Source organism: Rattus rattus, chromosome 15 (genome assembly GCF_011064425.1).
Source record: "Rattus rattus isolate New Zealand chromosome 15, Rrattus_CSIRO_v1, whole genome shotgun sequence".
Lineage (NCBI taxonomy): Eukaryota > Metazoa > Chordata > Mammalia > Rodentia > Muridae > Rattus > Rattus rattus.
The window spans coordinates 9,351,094-9,367,721 of NC_046168.1; positions in this window are offsets into that span (position 1 = coordinate 9,351,094).

Here is a 16,628-nt window from a genome sequence, read left to right on the forward strand (position 1 = left end):
AAGTACTTTGAATAATGTAGCTTTAAAACCACCCAAACCATCTATATATAGCTAGTGTTAAGACATTTCAATGCGTGTGGTGAAATGGCTCGGGAGGGAAATGCACTTGTCTACCTGGCAACCCGAGTTCAATCTTGAAAAACCATATAAAGGCGGAAGGAAAGAGCTAACTTCATAAAGTTGTCCTCTGACCTCCACACACATATGTCACATTTTCACACACACACACACACACACACACACTAATTTAAAAATTTGTGTGTGTGTGTGTATGTATGTATGTATGTATGTATGTATGTATGTATGTATGTATTTTTGGTTTTTCAAGACAGGGTTTCTCTGTGTAGCACTGGATGTCCTGGAACTTGCCCTGTAGACCAGGCTGGCCTGAAACTCAGAGATTTGCCTGCCTCTGCCTCCCAAGTGCTGAGGTTAAAGGCATGTACCATGTAAATAATTTTTATATAAGATTTAATAAAATAATTAGCTACATAATTTTTCTTTTTGTTCTTTTTTTTGGAGCTGGGGACCGAACCCAGGGCCTTGCGCTTCCTAGGCAAGCGCTCTACCACTGAGCTAAATCCCCAACCCCATAATTTTTATAAGATATACTTACATGCAACTCTCTTGAGAAGCCACACCCACCTACCTGTCTTCCTTACTGTCTGATTTTCAAGACGGTCTTATTCTGTAGTCCTAGATCTCTAGGATACCAGGCTGGCCTTGAAATCCCAGATATTGGCCTGCCTCTCAAGTGCTGGCATTAGAGATGTGTGCCATCAGACCCAGTCACCATGCCTACCTTTCTTGACTATATATAACTGTCCTTTCCCTAATCCCCTCTTTCTAACTAATATTAATGAATATGCATGCATACCATGGTGGATATATATAAAGAAAAGCGGGGCTGGGGATTTAGCTCAGTGGTAGAGCGCTTACCTAGGAAGCGCAAGGCCCTGGGTTCGGTCCCCAGCTCCGAAAAAAAAGAACCAAAAAGGACATAGTTTTAGTTCTTTCTTTTTAAGAAATCTATAGATGGTATCATTCAGGCCCTGTACCACTGAGCTATCCTCCTAGCCCTTAGACTCAGAACTAGTCATTATTATTATTTTATGTGTGTGGGTATTTTGCCTGCATGTATGTCTGTGTACCATGTGCATGCCTACAGCCCACAGGAGTCAGATGAGGGCTTTGGATCTTCAGGGACTGGAATTATAGGTGGTTTTGGGCCACCATTCAGGCACTGGGAATCAAACCAGGATTATCTGGAAAAGCAACTAGTGCTCTTAACTGCTGAGCCATCTCTCCAGTCCCCCGATCCCAGAACTTTTAACAAAGAATTTGACCTACACTGGAAAGCCAGATTGTGTCAAATATTGATCCTTATACTAAGAGTAATGGGAAATTATTGAAGAGTCTAAACAAGATTTTGACTTGTATTTTTAAAGGATTACTCTTGTTACAGTGAGGGTAACACTGAAGGACATTGTGGTGATGGAACAATGGATAACTGTGAATTACAGGGTGATACCGAGAGAAAAATACTGATTAAAGAGATGTTTAGGAGACTACACTTCTGGGACTTGATTTAATTGGATATAGGGTGAGGAAAAATCCTTGATAATGATGTAGAACCAGATGGGAGATGACAGGTAAATCTTACACTCGACGCCCCTAAAGTGCCTCTGAAATATCTAAGCGCCAAAAGTGAGTTGGCAACTTGATATGTGGTCTGGAATTCCCGGGAGAGGCCGGAGCTGAAGATGAGAACTGTGTGGGTCATTTGCTTATGAGTAGTTCAAAGCCAGCAGGCAAGTTTATGAGGAGTGAGAACAGAGTGAGAAGAGTCTGTGTTCCTGTCTCTATCGGCTTCCCTGCCATGGCAATCCGTACCTCAAACTGAGCCACAGCAGGCCTTTCCTACCTTAAGTTGCCTTAAGCAATGATACAAGTAACTAATACAGAATCTCAGAGGATTGCTCTGAGCCTCTCAGGAATCCATGAGGTTTGAGGTAGCTACTCATACGCCAGCTTGACCCATAAACTAGAGTTTTCTGAAAGGAGGGAACTCAAGTGAGAAACCGCCTCCGTAAGATCTCACTACAGAGCATTTTCTTACTTAGTGATTGACGGGAAAGGGTTCAGTCCATTGTGGGTGGGGCCACCCCTGGGCTGGTGGTCCTGAGTTCTGTAAGAAAGCAAACTAATGGAGAAGCAAGCCCGTAAGCAGCGCCCTCCATGGTCTCTGCATCAGCTCCTGCCCTCTAAGAGTTCATGTGTGACGTCCTTCAATGATGAGCGGTGCTTGCAAATGTAAGCAGAACAAACCCTTTCCTCCCCAGCTTGCTTTTTTGTCATAGAAATAGAAACCCTGATGAAGACAAGATTAGAACCATTTTCTTAGCCCTATACAATGCTTGTCACGCTTACAATGGTGGTACAAACGTGACTGTGGATAAAACAGCCTGCGTCTAGAAACAGATCCCGCAGTAGTGAACTGTCCCCATAGTCGCTGGCAGATTCTTCACTGTCTATACTCACTTAGGAGTACCCATGATAAAACAGTAAACAACAACAACAACGACAACTATTAATGTCTAAGCCCCATGCTTGAGTATATCGTTTGAGTACTCTGACAGAATCGACAGAATCGGAGCACTCATGAAGCCTGGCTGCATCCTAAGTGATGCCACCTTCTCCAGGAGTGACTCTTCTGCACCTGTTACCCCTCAGAGCTGAACTAGTCTTGTTTTTTTTTTTTTTTCATGGAGTTCCACCTTACTTGAAAGAATGACTGAGACACAAACTTCAATTATTCAGATTTGAGGATTTGGCAGATAGTTTCCCAAAAATGAACAAAGTAAGCCTGTCACTTCAAGGAAAACAACTGACAGTATTTGTTGCCAATAATAAAATTCAAGCTTCCAAATGAAAAATTAGAATTTTGGAACACTTGTGTCTGCCACCATGAACTTGAATGCTTCCCAATCCTTAGAGACTTCTATTATGAAATTGATAGTGATTTAATGAATGTGAGATCTTTAAAGTAACTATACAATGAAATGCACTAACATTTAGAAGATCTGCGTATTTAATAGATTTTTGGGTGTGTTTTCTTTCTTTCTTTTTTTTTTTTTTTTTTTTTTTTTTTTTTTTCCGGAGTTGGGGCCTAAACCCATGCCCTTGCGCGTCCTAGGCAAGCGCCCTACTGCTGAGCTAAATCCCCAACCTTGGGTGTGTTTTCTACATAACCAATATACAAGGTCACAAAATGTCTTCAAAGTGTAAAATACTCCAATACATTTTACTGTAACTGCTGGGAATTCTTGATATGCCTCTAGATTCACACTGTAATGATATTTGAGCAACTGCTATGTGGGGGTCTGGCATGGGGGTACACGCCTTTAAACCCAGTAGTAGGGAAGCAGAGGCAGGAGGATTTTTGTGAGCTCCAGGACAACCAGAGCTATGGAGAGTCCTTGTCTTAAAAACGAAACAAAAAACAACAACAAAAGAAGTTACTGTGTAGAAACCACACCTGGACCCAATGCAGAGAGAGATCCAGATATCCCGAGGAGCCCAACCCCACTGGATACATGGACATCACAGCTCCTGGCTCAGAGAACAGCCTGGAAGAAGCAGGTGGAAGGAAAGACTGCCAGAGGCGGAATAACGAGAAGTCTGCTGTGAGGCTGAGCAAACAAGATCAGAGCAATGGTAACATCGATGCACGTGTTAACATGGAAGGGGAAAATTTTACGGGTCCCCACTCCTAGACAAAGAACTGCAAGCGACTACTGACTGCTGGGAGGAGGAGCCCCGCTAGGGATGAGGCTCTTTAATTGGCTATCCGATGCAGAGTTTTCAGTCTTGAGACCTTATATATAGAAACAACAAAAACAGACTCAGTGGGCTCTATTTCTGTATAGTTGTGTGTGTCCACACACATGTAACAAACATAATCAAGGAAAAAGAGGCTATCAACGAGAATAGTGGAGTATGGGTTCCAAAGAGAGTAACTGAAAGGGGCAAGAGGACGAAAGAGGGGGTGAATGATGTCCTATTTCAATTAAAACATTAACAAATTAAATTAAGGGGAAGAAAAGGAAATACTACGTGTTGAGCCTATGCGATGGCTCTGCAGACAAAGGTGCTTGGCATCTGTCCCAGCTTGCTCTATGTTGCTGTGATAAAATACAGCTACATGAGAGGGGCCTGATCTCCTAGGAGACTGGGAGTGTTCCTGCTGTCCCTTTTAGGGTCCCCGGGGATTCAACCTATCTCGACCAGGAATCAGGGTACCTTTCAGACCCTGATTTCAGGCCCTACAGACCACCTGCACAGGGGCAGTTCTCCAGGCAGACTGGACCCTTCTCCATTAATTAGAAATCAAGAAATGCCCCACAGACATACCCATACTCCAATCTGATGGAGGAAATTCCTCCTCCCTCCTCCCAGGAGTCTCTAGTTTGTGTCAGGTTGATAAAGACTAATCGACATACCACTCAAGCCTCACTCTGAGTTCCATTCCTAGAAGATGGCCTACCTTCCAAAGGGATGCCATGGTGTGTACTCACTCAAAACCACACACAGACTCGGACGTAAGCGCAAACTTACAATAAGTAAATAAAATCTAGAAATGAATGTTCTTGGTCTACATAGCAAGTTACAGGCCAAGCAAGGAATATAATGAGACCCTGTCTCAAAAAAGGTGCGTGTTACAGCTGTGTGCATCCCAATGGCAGCTGGAGACGGCTCTAGAGGAGCCAGGTTCATTCTCTAAAACCCACATGGTGGCTCACAGGCTCCAGGGTATCCAACAGCCTCTTCAGATCTCTCCAGGCACTAGGTACACAGGTGGAACACGGACAGACATGGAAGGAAAACATCCATCACATAATAAAATAAATAAATCTTTAAATCTTTAAGGAAGTAAAATACTATGTTGAGTTGGGGAGAAGTGTTATATTCAGGTTTGTGTTTGTGTTTGGTTTGGTTTGGTTGGTTTGGTTGGTTTGGTTTGGTTTGGTTGGTTTGGTTTGGTTTGGGTTGGGTTGGGTTGGGTTGGGTTGGGTTGGGTTGGGTTTGGTTTGGTTTGGTTTGGTTTGGTTTGGTTTGGTTTGGTTTGGTTTGTCCTGAGATAAGGTTTGTCTACTTTGTCCTACTGTCCTGGAACTCACTATGCAGGGGCCAGATAGGGTCAGACTTGATTCTAAAATGACAGAACATTCAATTTGTCCCGTATTTTGCATGAATTTCCTCTTGAGTTCGCAGGCTCCTAACTCAGCAGAATTAAAATGGGATAAAGTAATTAGAGCAGCAGCCTGTGAGGATGTTCTGGCCTGGTGTGCAAAGAAAATGTGGGGCGGGGAAGGAGAGAAGAGAGGCAGAGCAGACCAGGCGAGAGCCCTGAGTGCATAGTCCCTGAGAAAGATTTCCTGTTTTTGGCTAGTTCGTTGGTCACACACTGACCCTCAGCTCCACTTCCTAAGAGTCTACTACTGGCCTGCTCTTTCCAGTCAGGTTCCTCTCTCCCATTTCTGGTCCTTTCTCTTCTTTCTTCTGTTTCAGATGTGGTTTTTTTGGAGGGGGGCGGGGGCGGCTGGAGAGATGGCTCAGTAGTCAGTGGTTAGAGCACTGACTGCTCTTCCAGAGGTCCTGAGTTCAGTCTCCAGCAACCACATGGTGGCTCACAACCATCTGTAATGAGATCTGATGCCCTCTTCTGCTGTGTCTGAAGACAGCTGCAGTGTACTCACATACAATAAATAAATAAATCTTTTTTTAAAAAAATTTGTTTTTGTTTTTGTTTTGTTGTTTGGGGTGTGTGTGTGTGTGTGTGTGTGTGTGTGTGTGTGTGTGTGTGTCTTGGAGGTTTGGCTGCAAGCATCTTTACCCACCAGCCTCTCAAGCTCTCAAGTCCTTCCTTCAGACACTTCTACTCGATTCTTCCTACTGAACTCATTCTCTGTCACATTTGTTGTGGCTTTGCACTTGCACTGATAACACAGGGCTGCTACTGCTTTTGTGTTCTACTCTCTCCTGAGAACACTGCTTGTTCAGCCTCTAAATTTCATTTATATCCTGCCTCTTGAGTGAGCTGCCACATCATAATGACAAAACTCTCTTGGTCCCTTGTTAGTCACTTGCTGTCCCTGTGATAAGACACTGTGACCGAAGCAACTTATAAAACAAAGTGTTTACTTTGGCTTAAGCTCTCAGAGGGCCAGAGTCCATGGTGATGGAGCAAAGGAACCACTGAGCACTCACATTTTGATGCACAAGCACAGACAGAGCAAAAGAGAACTGGGGAATGAAATGAGTCTCTTTGAAATTGCAAAGTCTGCCCCCAGTGACATACTCTTCCAACAAGTCACGCCTTTAGACCTTTCCAAATCGTCCCACATATGAGCCTTTCATTCAACCACCACAGTGCCTCGTGATGACTCTATTTGTTTAGCACTATAAGAGTTCATCTTGATTATCAACTTGATGGAATTCAGAGTCAACATGAAGACAAACCATTAAGGATATTGTGGTGGTTTGAATAGGAATGGCCCCCATAGGCTCATATACTGAATGCTTGGACATTAGGAGTGGAACTATTAGGAGGCATGGCCTTGTTGGAGTGGGTGTAGCCTTCTTGTGGAAGTGTATCACTGTGGAAGCTGCCTTTGAGGTCACGAATGCTCAAGCTATGCCTAGTGTGGGGATGCAGTCCCCTTCTGCTGCCTGCAAATCAAGATGCAGAACTCTCGGCTTCTTCTCCAGCACCGTGTGTGCTTGTACGCTGCCATGCTCCCTGCCACGATAGTGAACTGAACCTCTGAACCTGTGAGCCAGCCCCAAGTAAATGTTGTCATTTATAAGAGTTGCTGTGGTCAGGGTTGGGGATTTAGCTCAGTGGTAGAGCGCTTGCCTAGCAAGCACAAGGCCCTGGGTTCGGTCCCCAGCTCTGAAAAAAAGGAAAAAAAAGAGTTGCTGTGGTCATGGTGTCTGTTCACAGCAATGGAAACCCTATGATATGTATTTTCTAGATTGGGAGAATTGACCTTGGAAGATCTATGCTGATTGTGGGTGGTGCCATTTCCGTAGCTGGGATTCCAGACTCAATAAAAGGAGGGAACAAGCTGAGCATCAGTGCTCGTCTCTGGAGGTTTCCTGACTGGGACCGCAGCGGTCACGTGAGCAGCTGCTTCTCATTCCTGCTGCTGTGCCTCCCCCATCTTGTCTTCCTGTCAAGTGTTTTGCTACAGCAATGAGACCAATAATGTTAGTATTCTTTCTAGGTTCCTCCCCACAGCTACCTGGCATTAGCCAGGTCTGCCTGACTCAGTACAAAAGGGGCTGTTTGCCCCCTCCTAACTCTCTTACTCTCTTAACCTCTGACTCTTTTCACTCTGTCCCTTCTCTCTTATTCTCCTCCCCCCTCTCTCTCCACATGTTCACGGCCCGCCTCTATCTACTCCTCTACTCCTCTTCTCTCTCTCTCTCTTTCTCTCTCTCTCTCTCTCTCTCTCTCTCTCTCTCTCTCTCTCTCTCTCTGTGTGTGTCTGTCTGTCTCTACTCCCTCCTCAACTCCCCTCCCCATTCCCTAAATAAACTCTATTCCATACTATATCTGCCGTATGGCGGAAGGGAAGGGATATCTCAGCATGGGCCCTCAGAGGCGCCCCTTCCACATCACCACACTGCACCTCTTCTTTCCTTTTATAAAACATAATACTGTTGCCATGAATCAGATTTAGAAACACGCAGGTTCACATCTCCCATTGCCACATGGAATTACAGCCATCAAATCACTCACTAGACCTCTACCCAAGCACTGGAACCCTGGGAAGATTCCTGTTGAAATCGATGGGCAGGGCCTCTTCTCCCAAAGAGGTTTGGCCACCCTCTACCGGTTTAAGGGACGGACTTTCCATGATCCCTCTGACCAGCCTTTCAGTCAATTCCTCAATTTAGGACTTTGACCCTTGGGTGACCCCCTCCATCTCGGAAGCTGTTTTCTCTCCATGCTGAAGAAAAATTCTAAGCTTAGGTAAATCATTCTCCCTTGGGCCCAGGGCCCACTCAGCCATTAGCTTCCCCATGATGACCCAGTAAGTATAGACTTGGCTGTCTGCTCTATGGTTATTAATTTATTCTCAGGATGCCGATAGGAATAATTTAATAATGTCCCTCACCCAATGGGTATCGCAATGTCTTCAACCCTGCCTCCAGGTTCCCCTCTGGGATGCCTCCTAGAAAATCTCAAATCTCTAAAACTAACACCTCATTTAAAGCCATCCAAACACATACACCTTTGCAGTAAGGTTTGACCCTAGTACCCATTAGATAACAGCTCCAAGTAGCTACTTAACTGGCACTTTAAAAACAAACTTTTACAGCTCACTAGCAATCCAAAGGCCATTCCCCTCCCACCTTGTTCTCTCGCCAAGCCAATCTGTTTCTTTGCTCTCACTCTCGCTCCGGTTCCCGCCCCCTTGATTCTGCTGCCTCCAAGTTCCCACGCTATCCACCTTTCTTGCTATGGGAGGCTGCCACCTGGCTACCCTCCGCTCTCCACATTCTCTCTCGACAGTAGCTCAACTCAAGAGTCCCACGCTCTGGGGCACAGGCGCTAACTTTCTCCCCACTGACTACCCTGAGTGCAGTAGCTGTTAGACAAAACGCTGCTTCGGTCGTGGCTCGCTGTTCTGCCCTTGCCGGTACTCTGCTTTGTGGTGTGTCCCCTCATACTGCACGGCTCAGATTCGTCTGAATGTCTTTGCTGTGCTCTGTTGTTCCGTTCTAGGAGCCACATTTCTACAGCCCCATCTAAGGTAAAGCATGTGCCTTTCCTTCAGGCACAGCTGTCACTTCAGCGCCATCTTGGATAAGGGCAGTCCCCAGTTCCCTGCCTTTAGCAGTACAGCTTGTCAAAGTCACTTAGCAATTAAGAAAAGGTTTTCATTCTATCCTGCCTTGGTAAATAATGACTTCTAAACAGTAAAAACAGTAAACTGTAAAAACATAAACAGTAAAAAGTTAAAGATCACTACCTTAAATATATGTTTAGCCTTGTTTTTGCTGTATTAAGCCACAGTGAGCTCTCTATTTGCTAGATACATCTGGAACAAGAAATTAGACAACAAACACAGGCTGCCTAGCTCAGATATGCTTACCAGCTCTCACTCTTGTCAAAACATCTGCAAAATGTAACATTAAATGTTTAAGCTTATGACAGAGACTCCCAAAGCAGTGACCCCATCCCCAACCCCCAGGTCTCCAAGAAGATAGTGGCACAGTGACAAGACTGCCTGGATTGTGGTATGATAACCACTGAGAAACACTGCCTCCAGGGCTTGGCCTACACTGTGGACAAACAGAAGTTACCCAGAGAGTTAAATGTCTCATATTGCCTAAGTCAAGGTGGGTCATTTCTCATTTCACACACATCTACTCCACTGGAAAAGGCTTTTTGTCTTCTGGGACTGATGGCCAGACGGACTCTGCCCAAGTTGTCATGGAAACCACAGGGTCCTGGAAACTGTTTAGGTAGTGGACTATAGACCAACCTCTGTCATTTTAATTCATACATGATTCCTAGATTATAATTTTTTTTTTTTTTTTTTTTTTTTTTTTTTTGGAGCTGGGATCGAACCCAGGGCCTTGCGCTTCTTAGGCAAGCGCTCTACCACTGAGCTAAATCCCCAACCCCCCTAGATTATAATTTATTCTTCCCAGATTTCTGACTACATTGACAGCTAAGGTAACTGTAGCTTGACAGCTAGAAAACAGGCCTAGCTCCTTATCCCACCACCTTATTGGTTTAACAGTCCATTTGTTAACTAGTTAAGACTACCACATCTCTTATCAAAAGACAGGCGGGTTTGCCTTGTTCACAGACTTCACGATAAAGGATCCACAAGTTCAGATGTGAGCGTTCACAGATGTGACCTTCTGTTACTCCTTCATCTAACCTTAGTTCCCAGTGACTAATGCTTCATAATTCCTCTCCTCGCTATGCCACTGTCCTAACATTAACCAATAGAGTTCTTATAATTAGCCTAACCCTAATGAAACATTCTACTATACAACCTACTTTTAAACAAGTTCAGTTTCCCTTGGTTGTCTTATACCTTAACTATCGTCTTAAGGTATTTCTCATGCAGAAGTGTATGATCAGCCACCCTATTCACAAGGTCAAGGTTTTGAGTTTCCTTTGTCTTTTAAATGTAAACTTAAAAATGTTTCTCATTATGCTATTCAGTCTCTCAGACAAAAGGAAAAACTTTTCTGGCTCCTTCTGCTCCAAAAAATATTTTTGTTTTTCCTAAGTTCATCTTAAAGATTGTTCATGTTGTTAACGAATTCATCTCTTTTATAAACTTATTAGCTGCAGGAAACCCACTCATTTCTACCGCGCATGGACCAAACAGACTCCATCCAGATAAGGACACCAGCCAGTCAATGGTCTAAGCTCCCACTTGCTACCCATTCTCCAAAAGGGTGGGGTTCCTCTCCTGTTCTGGGCTTGGGACTCCCCTCACCCCAGCCACCAAGACCTAAGGGTTAATTTCTTTTTTTCTTTTATTTTTTTAATTTATTTATTTAATATGAGTACACTGTAGCTGTCTTCAGACACACCAGAAGAGGGCATCAGACCCCTTTACAGATGGTTGTGAGTCATCATGTGGTTGCTGGGCATTGTACTAGGGACCTCTGGAAGAGCAGTCAGTGCTCTTAACCTCTGAGCCATCTCTCCAGTCCAAAACCTAAGGGTTTCAAATATACACCTAAGAAAATGTTTTTTCTCCTAAATATACTTAATTTTATTCTCTACCTCTAACATCTATGTATGTATGTATATACAAAAGTTTACTCAAAATCTACATCTGAAACAGCTCTAGAGAAGCAACCCACATATACTCCAATCTACTCTCACAAACACAGATGCTTCTACTGGATCTGCTGCTTCCTATATCCACAGATGGTTCCACAGACCCTGGACGACAAGGACACAGACAACTCTCCTAGGACTGGACCAACATCCCCATACTCGTTTTATTAGGTTTCCCAGAGACGCATCACCGCAAGGTCAGCAGGAAATGAGTAAAGACCATGAGGACTCTATTCCTGCTTTACTGTCACCTCTTTCTAGCTTTTCCTTTTTAAATTAAACCAAAATGGAGAAACATTAGCATTCCTTCTAGGCTCTGCCCCACTATGCCTGACTCAGTATAAAAGGGGCTGTTTGCCCCCTCCTCACTCTCTTATTCTTTTCCCTCTCTGTCCCTTCTCTCCCTATTCCCTTCCCTGTCATGTGTTCCTAGCCAGCCTCTCCTCCCCTCCTCCCCTCCTCCCCGTTCTGCGCCCCCCCCACACACACACTTTTCCCTGTCTCTAAATAAACTCTATTCCATACTGTATCTGTGGTCTGGTACCTCAGTGGGAAGGATGTCTCAGCGTGTGCCCGCAGAGTCAACCCTTGCCATCTCACTATACCTCTACCAGACATATTCCTGGTTATTTCCTTTTATAAATAACAAATAATGCAGACCACAAGCCCTCAGCTATAAACAGGAGCTGTAGTTTGAGGTCAGGTGCTAGTTCTCTGGAGCAGGCCTGTGATTATCCTTCAAAGAAATTTGCAGCTAAGTTATTTATGCCCAGGCCATAGAAGCACTGAACGTAAGCTTCATTCTGATAGAAGCTAGTGACCACATTCATTTATGCCATAAACATAGATTTAGAGGCAACTCTTCGAGAAGGCCTATTCCTGTTTGACCAGTGTTTCCTGTCAGACCTGTGAACCCATCTGTAAAACTACTATCCTTCCCCACGCAGAAGGAGAGAGCCCAGGGTTCCTGGGTCTGTGCATTCCAGGAATATTAGCTGTCACCTCTGTCTTACCGAGAGTCACCCTTGTTCAACGTTGGCTGAGGATTGGTGAATCCTGACTCCTCTTTTTCTTGCTTTTGTGTTTGTTTTGTTGTCTTTAGGGACAGGGTTGTTTTTTGTTTTGTTTTGTATGTTTTTATTTTTGTTACAGGGTTTCTCTGTACATAGCCTTGGCTGTCCTGAAACTCACTATGAAGACCAAGCTGAATGGAATCCAGAGATCCACCTGCCTCTATCTCCCAAGTGCTGGTATTAAATACTCATATCATGCTGGGCCTTGCCACAGACTCTTACTCAGCCCAGGATGGTCTTGAAGTCCCTGTGTAGCAGAAGTTAACCTTGAATTCTTGGTCCTCCCAGTTTTACCTAACAAGTGCTGGAATTACAAGCATGCACCACCATGCTCAGTTTGAATCCCAAATCCCTTAAGACCTAGAAATCTCCCCTTTCCCTTCTTAATGAAGGCAGTATGGGATATGGTGTCTCAGTCACACCCATATTCCCTGGATAAGGTCTCCTCTAATTGGCAAGCAGGGCCTGCTCTTAGTTTCACCTTTGAAATGAGTCTTTTTTTTTTTCCATTCTGTCTAGTGTTAGATTATTTGTTTAGTATACTTCTATTCAAACCATTAGAGTGTAGAGAATACATCCTCCCCTGTAGCTCATCTGAGCAGTGTCTAAGTTCTAAGAAATCTGGGATGCCTGTCTGTCCAACATTGCAGAATTTAACCTTCCTTGGAGCCTCACAAGCATCCTGCAACTTCAGTTATCACTGTCCCAAGATAGGAGGAGTGAAGTACTCCAAGGTTAAGGAATACCATATGAGAGACAGAGACACCAAAATCCAGAGAAGGAAGATGACAAGAAGAGCAGGAGTGTGTGACGGGTAGTGGCCTTGTGGGTGAGAACAGTCAAAGGTCCATTACAGACAGGGTTTCAGAGAGGCCTGTGACTTCTCACTTCTAGAAGCTCCAAGCTTCTTGTAGTTTATTTTTGTCCATCCCTGTGTCACTTTGGTAAGGGCCTTGACATCTTATAATCTCTCTTATAAACTCTTTTAGCCAGGCTTGGTGGCACCTGCTTATAAGTGAAGTTACTATGGACACCGAGGCATGAATCAGGGTTCAGGAGAAGCCTTAGGAGCATAGAGTCTGAGATCTCTATTTAAAAGGAAAGAAAAGATGATTCTTACCTGATCTCACTTCAGCTTTTGTTGTTGTTCTTGCTTGGATTTTCTGAGTCAGAATCTCACCGTGTAGTTTATTTTTGTCTTGCCCTCAGAATTTTCCTGCCTCAGTCTTCCAAGTGGATGGACTACAGTCTACATCATCATGTCTTGGTCTCTTTTTCAGTTTTACAGTTATATTCAGTGCTAACAATGAAATAGCTCCTATAAACAAAAAACAAAATCAACTTTCAGATACTAGAAGACTGGACCTGGTCTCCAACTTCCAGGCCTCCTTTCTTGTGACTAAAATATCCTAGAGCCGTCAAGTTTCAGCACAGGCCCTGCATGAAACCTCTTTGAGCTTCGCCATTTATCTCTAGAAAGGAACTGAATCCAGCAAGAGGCACAGGGCATGCTGACAGCTACTCTTCAGAGGCAGAAATGGATGTGGTTTTCTCTCTTTAATTTATTCCCAGGCTGCTCCCTCCCTGCCTTCATAAGCTAGTTCTTATTTATTTCAAAGACTCAAAGTAATACAGTAGTGAAATTACTTATCTGCCTCTGCACTCCTTCCTTAACCTCTTCCCCTTCCTTGCAGAGGGAGTTCAGCAGCATCACACCTACTCAAAGTCTGTCTTTCTAGATCCTTCTGAGTTCTTGCATATCTGAGATGGTCAATGTCCTTCCTCCTTCTCCTCCCTGTCCTCCCCATCCTCCTCCTCATTGTTTTTTTTCAGACAGGGTCTTACTATGTTGCCTCAACTGGCTGGTCTTGCACTCTCTGCATAGACCAGGCTGGCCCTGCACTCTCTGCATAGACCAGGCTGGCCCTGCACTCTCTGCATAGACCAGGCTGGCCCTGCACTCTCTGCATAGACCAGGCTGGCCCTGCACTCTCTGCATAGACCAGGCTGGCCCTGCACTCTCTGCATAGACCAGGCTGGCCCTGCACTCTCTGCATAGACCAGGCTGGCCCTGAACTTACAGAGATCTTCCTGCCTCTACTTCCTAAGTGCTGGGATTAAAGATGTGCACCACCAGGCCATGCCCTATGTGAAGTCTTTAAATCAATGCCTGGTTTGTGATGAGCATTCAGTAAGTCCTAGAAGTTATTATGATTATATGTGAATTTAATAAGTCGGATAAACTATTAAAATTCATTATAGGCTTTTAAGTAAAAAAGAAAGTCTTCCTGTTTTCTGCGAGCATTGCCTCTAGGACTTGTTTTAATGAATTTCTAGAAGAAGTGATTTATAATTACCATATTGTTGGAATTCAAATAGATACTTCAAAAAGGTGAAAAAGAACTCCATCTCTTGAGTGGGATAAATATTCCCCTTGGGGTTCTGTTTACAAACTCAAATATTTTGTAAGCAAATAGTACTAAGATTTAAATGAAATGATCAAGCTGTTCTGAACTTTAAGCTTCTGCCTTGCAGACAAGGAACCATTGCCCAGTGAAATTCCCTAATTACAGAAGCACCAGGTGAAAACGTCTATTCCAAGTCTTCGTTTCACATATCTTTATTCTGGTGCTGCATAAAATAGAGTAATGGCCAACCTACTGTACAAATACAGTCAAATTTCAGCCACACACATGTGGGCTATCCAAGGCAGGCGTCTAAGCAACAGAGCATTTCTTGCGATTCTACTCAGCCTCTGTTTTCACTGACCCCAAACCACACTCAGTCAACTCAGTCAGACACTCACATTTATAGTCACACAGATAAGCTCATGTTCACACATTTGCAGGCACTCGTGTATAACAACATTTCTCTCTCTTTCACACACACACACACACACACACACACACACACACACACACACACACACACACCACACATTTTGCCCAAAGCAGGCAGAGCTCAAAAATAGCATGTCTTATTCCCTTTCTCTCCTCTCTGGAGGCTTCCCCTTTCTGAATCACACAGTGAGGGTGTGGCAGGAAGGGAGAGAGGAAGGAAGGAGAGGAAATCACAGTATACATCCTGGCCCAGCAGTGCAGGCTGTGAGAAGCAGAAGGCGCTTGCTCCCTGTGTGCCGGCACCCCTCCTGCCATTTTACTGAAACTTGAGGGTGTTTTTCTCTCTGCAGCACCCACGCTCCCTCCCTTTCTGCCAAAGCTCCCTGTTGTGACAGAGGAGATGCCTATGTTGGGGGTGGGGAGTGCAGCTAGGTAGCCTCCAGACTGAGTTACAGCTCCCCCTCCAGGAACAGTGCTGGGGAAAATAGACTACAGATAAGTTCTGGTTTTACCGACCACCCTACAGTCCTACAGTACTGCTATGTACACAGAGATGTATACTTCCCTGACATCCATACAAAGACACAGGGACACACACACACACACCACAGAGACCTAGAGCTGGGCAGGCACAGTCTAACAGTAATGCTCAAGGAGGAAATCCAATATCACACTGGCATGGGCCTGCAATCCCATATCACACTGGCATGGGTCTGCAAAAGCTCTGTGGTAAGGGTACTTGCTGCTAAGGCTGACAACCTGAGTTCAATCCTCAGAGCATGTATAGTGGAAGGAAAGAGCTGATTCCTTCAAGGTGTCTTACACACACACACACACACACACACACACACACACACACACGATAGATCGAGAGATAGATAGATAGATAGATAGATAGATAGATAGATAGATAGATAGATAGATGATGGATGAATGTAAATAAAAGCCACACATGACCCAAATCCCCCTCCTCTGATCTCTCTTCTTCTTCTGATGGCTCAGAGAATAGCACTGGGTGCTCCTGCAGCCCAGGAGAATGGTGAGTCTCCTCAGCCATTTGGCCTAGCATAGTAAGTAAAGAGGAAGGAGAATACTGAGGATCTGGATTCTATCACTGTCCAGCACTTTCTAATAAGGAACACCAAAGGCCGTACTCTAAGACTGACCCACCTCTCCGAAGCAGCCTTTGTAAAGAGGACCCGAGGGCTCTTTCTAGTGGCTCCAGCAGCATAATCTAGAAAGCACAGACACAGGTTCTTGCCGGGGCCAAAGAAGGGTGACCTGCTTTCCTCAGGCTCAGCTGATAGCAGAGATTCTAAGTGGGTTTGAGGCAGAAACCATACTATGTGAGGAAAAAGGAAGGACTCAGTCTCTGGGAGAACCAGCCAATGAAAACTGAAAGCTATGGTGAGGTAATACTCAGTTATAACTCTAACAATTAGAAGCTAAGGCAGAAGGATTGTGAGTTCAAGGCTAACCTGAACGTATAGTTAGATTTTGTTTCAAAAGAAACAAGGAAGGAAAGGGGGGGGTGTGAAGGAAAGAGAGAGGGAGAAAGAAAGCCAGAAGTATATACACGAATATCACGAGGCACAACAATACCACCCTGATTCCTGGTTAGGAAAGCCACAAGGACATTCTCACTCTGCTTCTTGGGTTCTGTTGCAAGTAGTCAGTGCAAGATGGACCCCACTCATGCAAGCCACCGCTAGACATGCAAGCACGCTAGACATGCAAGCCACCGCTAGACATGCAAGCACGCTAGACATGCAAGCCACCGCTAGACATGCAAGCCACCGCTAGACATGCAGACTAGACATGCAAGCATGC